Below are 12444 nucleotides of genomic sequence, written 5' to 3' on the forward strand. Positions count from 1 at the left end.
CGTCAAAGTCCTCCAGAAATCTCTCAAAAATCTTTGAAAGTGCACAACAGGACACGTCTCTCTGTTTTAACTTTGATTGTTTCTCCCGGATATTCTAGCCCAATTAAGCCCATGAAATCATCCATACTAGAATTTTATATCCATATCACGTCCATCCCAATCAATTTCCGGTGTTTAATCTCCCTAAAACAGCTCCAACAATCGGATCAAAATTCAACAGCGATATGCATGGCCTTTCCCGCCAAAAACCAGTATTTGAAATTTGAAGAAGACCTCCCCCTATCCAGTTCTGGTGTCCCTTTAGCAGCTGCCTGGAAATGGGTCACCCCTTAGTAATTAGGTTACCCCTTATCCAAAGTGAGAGTCCGTATAGTAATTTTCTCCCACGAGCGCAAAAACCATTTTTTAGCCAATTTCGCCGCAAAAGCTTATTTCTCCGGAAATACCTACAGGGACATAAAAAGCCATAATAAGTACAAAAATGGGTACTAACACAATATACAATTGGGCTATATTAGACACATAAATGCGTCTATCAAATACCCCCAAACTTATTATTTGCTAGTCCCGAGCAAATCAAATAAAATAAAATCCTAACTCACTGTCGCAGGCATCGTCGATTGCATTTAGCGTATGCAATAAGCCTTTAAACCCCTAGGTGGCCCTAGTGGCCGAGTTATAGTCTCGGGAGGGCTTACCAGAGATATACCCACAAAACCTTACTCCAGACCTTAGCTATCTACGCAGAACCTTGGAAGGCACTAAAGAATCTCCTTGGTTGGCATACTTATTGACTACAGGAAGAAGTACCCTGATGCGAAATTCCAATTGTTACACGAGTTTGCACTCAAGCATACTAAAATTCATATAAAGTGACAGAGCTCTACTCAGATAGTTGCACTATGGACATCATATTCGGAGTCAAAACTAATCACATGGATAGATCAAAAGATGGATATAGAAAACATAGATGGTTTTGATGTTTACTAAGTGAACGACGTTTCCCATATCTGTCTGAAGGCCTCCGCCAAAATGAACCTATCCTAATGGATTGAGATACTAGTCTGACTAATATCAACACACTGGCATATACAAGGGTACCAGTGGTCGATAACCTAACTCTAGGTCAACACAACTGGCATATACAAGGGTACCAGTGGTCGACTTTATTGAATTTATTCCTTTTGGTCAAATGGTCTGGTCTCAATTTTTTTTTTTTTTTTTTTTTTGGTAACTACCATTTTTTTTCATTTTTTTTTTTTTTCATCTCTTCTTTTTTTTTTTTTTTTTTCATGGTACTCAATCACTCTAATTCACCCTAGCATTGGTAACAACTTGAATCGTGGGCCCCACCTATCACTTAGAGAAACATAGTTTAAAAACAAAATAAAATAAAAATAGAAGTGAAAAGGACTCAACGAGATATGGTGAAACTATCATGTTATTTCTAACACCTGAGCTCTGTGCTTTTATGAATAGACTCTTTAGATGTTTCCATCTAATCAGATTGGTTCCTCAAACTCCTACAATCAAAATGCTTCCATCCACTTAGATTAGTTAGTGCAATCCTCAATAGCATAAATTTCTAGGCTCTGGAGTTTATTTATTGCAAAAAGGTGACAAAAATGTTTCTTCCCCCCACCCCCAAACTTAAATCTTACATTGTCCTCAATGTTCTAAAGATGAAATTAAAAGCATGAACAAGGAGAAACTATTACCACTAGGGAAGAAAAAAGGAAGGATATTACCGTATCACATGAACGCGGGAGCCTCCCAGTAAATGCTAAATTTATAGTCATTAGCTAGACATCAAATACCTCAAAAAGAATTTTCACCTTCCAAAGTCGTATACCAATAGTCGAAACAATTGTGGGTCCATAAGACCAAATAGAACTGCCACGAATAGGAGACAAATGCTCAAGATCAGAAAAATGAGCAGATAGCACAACCTGATCTAAAGTTTCTCGCAAGACAACTGGATTTATCTCGGGTGACCACTTGGGCTTCATATGAGTGTCTCGGCAAACAGCTTCATCCGAAAAACGGGTCTCTAATATATGGATTTTTTCCTGGACATTATCAGGAGGATCGGGTTGTGGAGTCTGAATAGACTCATGGAATACCTCACTAGGCTCGAGTCCCAAGTTAGGGACTTCTAATGGGGATAATTGACGATCACAAGAATCATTACTAGCCCCAAACTTAGGGTTTTCACTACTCTCACACAAACCTCTCATTATTGCTTGAATTTCCGGATCTTCCCAGTCCTTAAAATACTCAAGAGATTCTTCTAGTTCTCTACCCCCAAACTTAGAATTTTGGGTGCCTCTACAATGACTAGTCACAATGTTCCTAATTTCTAGACCATCGGGTTCTTGAAAAGGTCAATTGCTTTCTCTAAGTCATAATCAGGTGGTTCATCCTCAGCTTGCTTCATATCTTCTATGGTCCACTCTAAGGCTTCCTTATTTTCTTGAAGCACGGTCTCTGGCCTACTTTCCTGATCACTATCCAAATCGGAAGCTATAATCACAGGGAAAGACTCGGGTGGGCCTAAAAATGTATAATTAGACTCCAACTCAGGAGGCTCTTTTAAATAAGGTATTAAGATAGACTCAGAAGCTAGTAATGGTTCGAACCTATTTTCCATATATCAATATCTAACATAGGAACAGAATCCAACAGAGCATTACTTGTTCAATGTTACTATTATCGTCGAAATCCAGGCTAAAATGGGATAAACAACTCTCCAATGTATTTTCCGATACGATGTTTGGTAATGACTCCTGAACTAAGGTTCCTATCATGTTCACCTCTTCAATACATGTGCTATCTAGCTCAGAATGTAGCTTGTTTACATTAAAAATATTCAGCTCAATAGTCATATTACCAAAAGATAGATTCATAATACCATTTCGACAGTTTATGATCGCATTAGACGTAGCTAAGAATGGGCGACCTAAAATCACAGGTATTTGGTTCTCTGGGTCGGGGACAGGTTGGGTATCTAGGACCACGAAATCCACTGGATAAATAAACTTGTCGACCTCAATAAGAACATCCTCGATCACACCACGAGGGATTTTAACGGACCTATCAGCTAACTGGAGTGTTATCTGGGTAGGTTTCATCTCACCAAGTCCTAGCTTAAGGTACACATGGTATGGCAGTAAGTTCACACTGGCTCCTAAGTCAAGCAACGCTTTCTCAACACGGTACTTACCTATTGTACAAGAAATGGTAGGGGACCCTGGGTCTTTATACTTAGGAGTAGTGGTATTCTGAATAATAGAACTCACATGACTAGCTATGAAGGCTTTCTTCTGGACACTGAGCTTACGCTTTCGCGTACACAAGTCCTTAAGGAACTTGGCATAAGAGGGAATCTGCCTAATTGCATCTAATAATGGAAGGTTGATATTAACCTGCTTAAAAACCTCCAATATATCATTAAAGTTGGACTCCCTCTTAGTCGGAACTAGCAGCTGGGGAAACGGGGCTCTGGGAACAAGCGGCTCAACAGGACCCTCATTGGTCTCTTTGGAGACTCTATCAGTCTCCTCATTTCTGGCTCAGCTCAGCAGGTGAACTACAGCATGTTCACTATCAGGCATGGCACCTTGTTGTCAACTTTCTTTCCACTCCTAAGGGTTGTGACAGCATTCACATGATTGTACGATTTCTCTCCTTTGGGTTGGGATCAGTACGACTAGGGAACCTTCCATCTTCTCTCTCACTTATGAACTTAGCTATTTGTCCTACTTGAAGTTCTAATTTGGCAAGACTCTGGGAATTATTCTTCAATTCTTGCCTAGTTTCTTGTTGAAAGCTCATGTGGTTCTTTGTTAGCATTTCATGGTTATTTGCTAACATAGTGAGAGTATCCTCTAAGGTAGAGATCTTTTTCTCGGAAGTGTTCTGAAACTGGGTTTGACCTGAAGAGTTCTTAAAACCAAAACCTGGGGGAGGCTGAGAATTGCTAGACTGGCCTTGACTCTGGCCCTTAGACCAAGAGAAATTAGGATGGTTTCTCCAACCAGGGTTGTAGGTTTCTGAGTATGGGTCAAACTTCTGACGGTTCTCAAACCTAGCATTGTTATAGACAGCATGGGCTTGTTCTTCACTAACCTGACCTTCCCAAAATGAATTATCGGGCTCTATTCCACAACTAGAGACTTGAGAGGCTCTATTAGGTTCAACAAGGGACCTATTTTTAGACTGGCCCATTTCTAAAGCTTCTAACCTTCTACAAAGCAGCAAACTTAGCATCTGACGCAAAACTCGTATCTACCATATTGGTGCTACTTCTATTGACCAAGAGTCTTTTAGGGGGTTCAACACAAGATTCCCACTGTTGGGATTTTTCAGCGATAGCTCCTAAGAAGGTAAAAGCATCATCAGCATTTTTACTAGTGAACTCACCAGCGCACATAGACTCAACCATGGCTTTGGTCGAATAGTCTAAACCATCATAAATAATCTGTACAAGTTTCATATTATCAAATCCATGGTGAGGACACTGAGATAGGAGATCATTGAATCGCTCTAAAAACCTATAAAGAGACTCTCCCTCTTGTTGCACACTAGCACTAATTTTCTGCCTAACAGCTGCAGTTTTATGCTTAGGGTAGAATTTCATATAGAAGGCAGCGATAAGTTCCTGCCATGTTTCTATGGATTCAGACGGTAGGTTGTTAAGCCAGGTCTTGGCTTTATCTCTCAAGGAAAAGGGAAACATTTAAGTTTCAAGACTTCATCAGTAAGGTCTTTATCTAATTGTCCCACAGATTTCCTCAAAGTCCCTAATATGAAATAAGGGTTCTCATCATCTTTTCCTAAGAATATAGGGATCATCTGAAGAATACTAGGTTTTATCTCAAAATTAGCCGTAGTGGCTGGCAATTTAATGCATGAAGCTCGTTGGTCCTAGTTGGGAACATGTAATCTTTCAAAGTTGCCATCGGTGGCACAACAGAAGTACTAGGGGTACTTTTATCACTCAGAGATAAATTCTCAAAACTGAAGTTTTCCAAAAACAGGGCTCTCAAAGAAGAGTCTTCGAGCTCCCTGCTTAAATCAGAAGAACTACTAGGTTTTTCGCTAATCAATCGACCTAGAGTATCTCTTTTACAAGCCCTAACAAATAGGGCATACACTAAAAGAATTCAAAAAGAAATAAAAATCCTAACAGGAAGGTTCTAGCAAACACACAGCAGGCTGACTCGACTTTACCACAGCAAACCTAAAGATTTCTAGCAAACAACAAGCATGATGGCTCCACTTAGATTGTTTCTAGACCAGCTTCTAATCCTTCGAAAGGGAATTCGTTACAATTTAAGCAAACCCCTCTGGAATCAATCCGAGTTAAAGCAAGTTGAATCGAGGCGAGGGAAGCTCAGTGGAGCTTTGATACCCAAAACCCACCGATCCAATGCGGCGCATCACGCATTCAACTCGCAGAAACCGTCAAGAACTTCGAGGTGTGCTTAAAAGAGTAACCAATATTTTTCGAATGATTGTCCTGTTAAGCTCGATACCCTATAGGTCTCTTTCTAGTCCAAATTTTAGGCTTAGGTTCGCTTCAGGTTTCGTTTTCCTAAGACGGGCAAGAAGGGAGCGGTGATGAAATCCGAACCCTTATCTTATATGGTCCAGTCCTTTCCCTTTACTAGGAATTTAAAAACAGTCCATATTCAAGTCCTCAGCATATATTCACCTTAAGGAGTCCAGTAACCCGCTTGCAGGAGATTCGCGGGTGTTTAGAATTTTACCTCCCGTACCAGACGGGCGAAGAACCGCTGAAGTCGACTCGGGCCACGACTCCTATGCCGTGTGCGAACCCGAGGGGCCGAGGTGATATTGTAATCACCGTCCTTCCCTGCAAACAGTTTGTATTTAAGGATACCCTTCCGTAGGGTTTAAAAATAAAAATGTTCCAAAATTAATGTCCAAAGTCCATAAAAAAAATACAAAAGAAAAGAAAGTCTAAAAAAAAAAAAAATACAAAAAAATAAATAAAAATGTCTCTCTTTTTTTTTTCTCTCTTTTACAAAATAAAGAATCTTCTTCTTTCGCTCCTTTAGCTTTGCTTGTCGCTCCCAAACTTTAAGTAAATCACCACAAGCTTTGGCAAAATTGTCTTTCGCTCCAATCTTCAAAAATCTGCAAGAACAAAAAAAAACCAAAAACGTAAAGAAGAACAAAATAATAAAAATAAAAAATCTAAAAAAAAAAATGCTAACTAAACACAAATCCGCGTCGGCGGCGCCAAAAATTTGATGGTTTTTCAAATAGTGATTGTAGTTGAAGTGGTAAACGGTTTCGTATCAGACTTGTGAAGAAAACAGTTTTTAGATTTAAATTTAAACAGGCAAATAAAAAGAGTTGTTCAAAGTTATAGAGAAAAACACCAAGACTAGGATTCCACCAATGACCATTTTAATAGTAAACTCTAAATAGTTCTTATGCAATTTTATCTTTAAAATCAATTCTAATATTTGCCTCAAATAAGTGTTTTGAAGTAATAATTGTAATTAAAAAGTATAAAACATCAAAGTTACTAAAACCCAGCATGCTTCATCAAGTCAATTCACAATTACTCAATAAAAACTATTAATTCAATTTTAATTCATGCAAATAATAAAAAATAATACTTAAATAAATGTAAAAATTAGAATTATACCAATAAATTTTGTGCCAATGGCTTCCTCCATCGTCTCGGCTAATGGGTTTAGCTCCTCATCCCAAAAACGCACTCACAAGATAAATTCATGGCTAAAATAGGTGTTTTTATTGATGATTATATGATGAAATAGGAATTAGCAACGCTGTAGAAGTGTTACAGCGTCACTGTTACAAATGGTGTAAGTGCTGAGAAGAAACGATAAAACTAAAGTGCTGTAAATACGACACAGGGTGTAAGCTGCTGGAAAGAACGATACAAGCCGTGTGCTGTAAACAGCGACAGCGTGTTCTGGTTTTAAGACTGATGAAGAACGACTGCCTTAGCCGGTCTGTTCTTCCTCTTCTTCTTCCTCTTTGAACAGCAGCAGCAACAATCAATGGTATCTTCCTCGTTTCGGCTCTGAACTCTCTCCTATTTGTCTCTAAACTTTTATAACCCTTTTTATGACTTGAAACCACTCTTATATATCCCACAACCCCAAATATCTCGTATAAATTCCGACTTTTCTTTTCTTTTTCTTCTCTGCGCTGTTGAGAGAATAATCCCTTCTGTTGAGCTTTTTCACGTGCTGTTAGCTATAAATAGCTACCAACTCTCCCTAGACTTGAATAAGACCGTGTACATGTTAATCCATCGTCAAAGTCCTCCAGAAATCTCTCAAAAATCTTTGAAAGTGCACAACAGGACACGTCTCTCTGTTTTAACTTTGATTGTTTCTCCCGGATATTCTAGCCCAATTAAGCCCATGAAATCATCCATACTAGAATTTTATATCCATATCACGTCCATCCCAATCAATTTCCGGTGTTTAATCTCCCTAAAACAGCTCCAACAATCGGATCAAAATTCAACAGCGATATGCATGGCCTTTCCCGCCAAAAACCAGTATTTGAAATTTGAAGAAGACCTCCCCCTATCCAGTTCTGGTGTCCCTTTAGCAGCTGCATGGAAATGGGCCACCCCTTAGTAATTAGGTTACCCCTTATCCAAAGTGAGAGTCCGTATAGTAATTTTCTCCCACGAGCGCAAAAACTATTTTTTTAGCCAATTTCGCCGCAAAAGCTTATTTCTCCGGAAATACCTACAGGGACATAAAAATCCATAATAAGTACAAAAATGGGTACTAACACAATATACAATTGGGCTGTATTAGACACATAAATGCGTCTATCAGTGGACGGTGGTGGTCGCGGTCGGCGGTTGTGGTGGACGGTGGCGGTGGTGGACAGCGGTGGTGGTGGTGGCAGATGGTGGTGATGGCGGTCGGTGGTGGTGGTGGACGGCGACGGTGGTGGTGGACGGCGACGGTGGTTGTGGCGCGGTGGCGATGGTGGTGGTGGTCGGAGGTGGTGGTGGTGTAGTGGCGGTGTGGTGGCGGTGGCAGATGGTGGTGTGGCGGCGGTGGTGGTGGGTGGTGGTGGTGGCGCGGCGGCGATGGTGGTGGAGGTGCGGTAGTGGTGGTTGGTGGCGATGGTGGTCAGTGGTGGTGGCACGATGGTGTGTTGTTGGTGCCAATTATAAAATTAAAGGTGGGGTTGATTTTTGTTTTTGTTGGGGTGATTTAAACTAGAAGGGTAATATAGACAGTTTATGTTAAATGGGGTTTTTATGAACAATTTGTTTTGTTGGAGTTTTTGTGCATGGATAGTGACACCTCTGGTGTTGTAACTCGCGGACTAATTTTTAATTCATAAAATTAATTAAAGAAAGGTCATAAACAGTCAACCCGGGTCCACATCTAGTCCAGGTACCAAGCACTAACGTTGGACAAATGTTAGACCAAGGTCTAGTGTTAGGCAAAACCTGAGTACCAAAGTCCAAAAATTATCCTTAAAATGAATTCATGAAACGGGGGCTAAGTTTAATTTTATTTAGGTCAAGGAAAAAAAGATAACTTTACCACATTTTACCGCCCCTTAGCCACCCCTCTAAGTCCATTTAAATTTTGGTATATCCCAATTAGTTTGGATATATCCTAATTCGGCGAGTTTCAGATTAACCTCAGTGTCATATTTTTTTATTAATTATTTTAATTCTATTTCTTTTGAATAAAATTAAACTGTACGATTTTATCATATAAGATATTGTATGGGTTAAACTATATACTAAAGGTCTTAAATAAACTTCCACGTAGGATTTTGTAATGGATTTAGCTAAAGACTAGACAATTAATAACTTGGATCTGTTACTGCTACTCCTCAGGGATTGCAGTGCTTTCTTTTCTATTCAATTGTTCTTACAGTTTCAGTACATCAAAGACTGAAACACGAAACCGCAATGATAATGTCACCCTACACGTGAAAGAATCATGACCATCAAAACTTAACAACTACTTAACCATTAATTGCTAATAATTACTGTGATTTAAATGGATTAACAGAATTTCCTACGAGCACTCAGTAAAATGTCTAATGGCATCTCAGGCATATGACAATACCCCCATCTTGAGATCATTCTTGTCGTCAAGGATGAAACTTTGTGAAGTGTGCTTGGACGTGTGTTTTATCCTCCCAGGTTGCGCCATCAGGTGAGGAGTGAGACCATTCAACTAAGAGTTGTGGCACTGTGTGACCATTTCTTGTAATTTCTCTAGAGTCTAACACAACCACTGGCAAGAGAATAATCTCAAATGAATCACCCGTAGGTGGTAGTGTAGGCATCATCTTGTGTGCTGCTCCAAGTTGTTTTTCAGTTGAGAGACATGAAAAACATTGTGAATTCTAGACCTTGCTGGAAGATCTAATAATTTGTAAGCCACCTGACCAACTCTTTCCAAGATCATGTAAGGGCCATAATACCTTGCTACTAGCTTGAAGTCTCTGCCCAGAGATATTGAAGATTGTCTATATGGGTGTAACTTGAGGTAGACCCAATCTCCAATAGAGAAATACATGTCAATTCTTTTCTTGTCAGCAAACCACTTCATTCTCTCATGTGCTTTAGTAAGAGATTCCTTCAGAATATCTAATATGTTGTCTTTTTGTTTGAGATATTCCTCAACTGCAGCAACAGAAGTAGTAGCCTCAGTGGGAAAAGCCAGATGAGATAGAATGTATCCATATAAGGCCTGGAACAGAGTCATCCTCAAGCTGGTGTGGTAATTGGTGTTGTACCACCATTCAACGAGAGTGAGCCATGGAAACCAGTTTCTTGGTTTATGACCTGTCATACACCTCAAATAATTCTTTAAGCGAGAATTTACTCTTTCAGTCTGTTCATCTGATTTGGGATGATAAGAAGTGCTAAGATGGAGATTAATGCCCACTGGCTTAAAAAGTTCTTGCCAAAATAAACTGGTGAGTACTTTATCTCTGTCAATTGAAGCAGAGATGCCATGAAGTTTAAAGACATTGTTGATAAATTCCTGAGCAACAGAGGAAGCAGTGAAGAGATGACTCAAACTGACAAAGTGAGCATACTTGGTTAATCTGTCAACAACAACCATGCTGGCATCCTTTCTATTGGACTTTGGCAAGACTTCTATAAAATCCATTGTGATATGTTGCCATGCTTGAGTTGGAATATGCAGTGGTTGGAGAAGACCAGCTGGATGTGTATATTCTGTTTTGGTTCTTTGGAAGGTATCACAGTGGATGACAAATAATGACATGTCTTTCTTCATCCCTTGCTAATATAAGTAATTCGTGGATCTCATATAACTACTTTGAATCCCAGAATAACCTCTTATAGTTGAAGCATGGACATATGCTATGATGTTTGATCTCGGTATTCCCAGTTCCAACATATATTCTTCCGTTGTATCTTAGAATTCCTTCATTATAAGTAAAATGGGATATTGCGCAGTAGCACTTACTTGTAGTTTAGGAATGAGTTGGTCAACTATTGTATCTTAATGATAGATTTGGATGATATCTTGTGTCCAAGTTGGAGAACAAAGAACTATATCCTTGCAACTTGAAGAAGTATCTAATGGCAGTCTAGATAATGCGTTTATAGTTGTATTTTCCTTGCCTTGCTTGTAATGGATTGTGTAATAAAATCCTAGTAATTTTATGAGCCAGCTTTGTTGCAAGATAGTAGTTAATTTCTGATCCATAAAATACTTTATGCTTTGTTGGTCAGTGTTAATAATGAAATGCTGACCAGCTAAGTAGCGCTTCTATTTAGTGACTGCCCTGACCACTGCCAATAATTTTTTTTCATAAGTGGAAAGAGCCAGTGCTTGAGGACCCAATGGTTTGCTGAAACAAGCAATGATCCTACCCTATCGCATGAGGACAACTCCAATTCCAGCAGAGCAAGCATCGGTTTCTACTACAAATGTTTTAGAAAAATCTGGAAGTGCCAAGACTGGTGTAGTACACATAGCCTGTTTCAGTGCTTCAAAGGACTCCAATGCTGATGTGGACCAATGAAAGGCATTTTTCTTGAGGAGGTCAGTTAATGGTTTGCTGATATAACCATATCCTCTCACAAATATCCTATAATAACCAGTGAGTCCCAAGAATCCTGTCAATTATTTAAGAGTAGTAGGAACTGGCCAATTGGTCATAGCTGCAATCTTCTCAGGATCAGCTGCTACTCCTTTTGCTGTAATTATATGACCCAAATACTTCAAGGAAGATTGTGCAAAAAAATACTTGGAATATTTAACAGACAAGTGATGCTTTCTTAAGAGTGACAGGACAATGGATAAGTGTTGAATATAATCTGAGAGTGAAGCACTATAGATCAAGACATCGTCAAAGAAGACCAGGACAAACTTCTTTAGATATTCTTCAAATACTGAATTCATTAGTGATTGAAAGGTATCAAGTGCATTTGTCAAGCCAAAAGGGATAACTTGGAACTCATGGTGACCATGGTGAGTTCTAAAGGCAGTTTTAGGTATATCTGGAGCATATAACCTTATTTGATAATATCCAGACCTCAAATTTATCTTTTTAAACCATCTAGCACCATGGAGCTCATCAAGAAGTTCATCTATCACAGGAATGGGGAATTTATCGTTAATTGTGAGTTCATTTAACTTCCTACAATCCACACCGAAACGCCAAGCGGTGTCTTTCTTTTTGATAAGGAGTATAGGTGATGCAAAGAGACTGTGGCTGTGTTGGATGATCTCAGAATTCGATATTTCTTTGATAAGAGACTCAACAACGGATTTCTGAATAAATGTGCATTTATATGGCCTCAAGTTAACAGGTTGATCATGAGGTTTTAATGGAATATTGTGGTCCAATACTCTCTGTGGTGGTAACCAAGTAGGTTCCTAAAAAACATCCTCAAATTCATGGAGTAATGTTTGAATAGGTGGAGGTATTGGAGTTTGGGTGGGTGCAACTGAAATGGAGAATAATTGGCCCAACAACCCATGAGTGGTTTTCGTGAGAAACTTCTTAACGGACTTACTGCTCATCATCTTGAGGGAGGGTTTAGAAGTAACAACTTGCAGAGTAATGTAGGCACCTTGGTTATGGAATGATATGCATAATGTGGCTAAATTGAATAAGACATCTCCTAAGGTGCGGAACCAATCAACTCCTAGAACCATGTCGCAACCTCCTAGAGGAAGTAAGAATAAGTCAGTTTGGAACTTATGTCCTTGCATCTGTCATTGTAGTTGTCTGCAAACCCCTGTGCTGGTAGTACGGTCCCCATTGGCCACTGTGACAATCATGTTAGGTGTGGAACTAACTGTACAAGCCAATTTCTTAGCCAACTCTATATCCAAGAAACTATGGGTACTCTCTGTGTCCACTAGTATAGATATAACTTGTTTTTTGAGAACCCCTGAT

This window comes from Papaver somniferum, chromosome 10 (assembly GCF_003573695.1).
Source record: "Papaver somniferum cultivar HN1 chromosome 10, ASM357369v1, whole genome shotgun sequence".
Classification (NCBI taxonomy): Eukaryota; Viridiplantae; Streptophyta; class Magnoliopsida; order Ranunculales; family Papaveraceae; genus Papaver; species Papaver somniferum.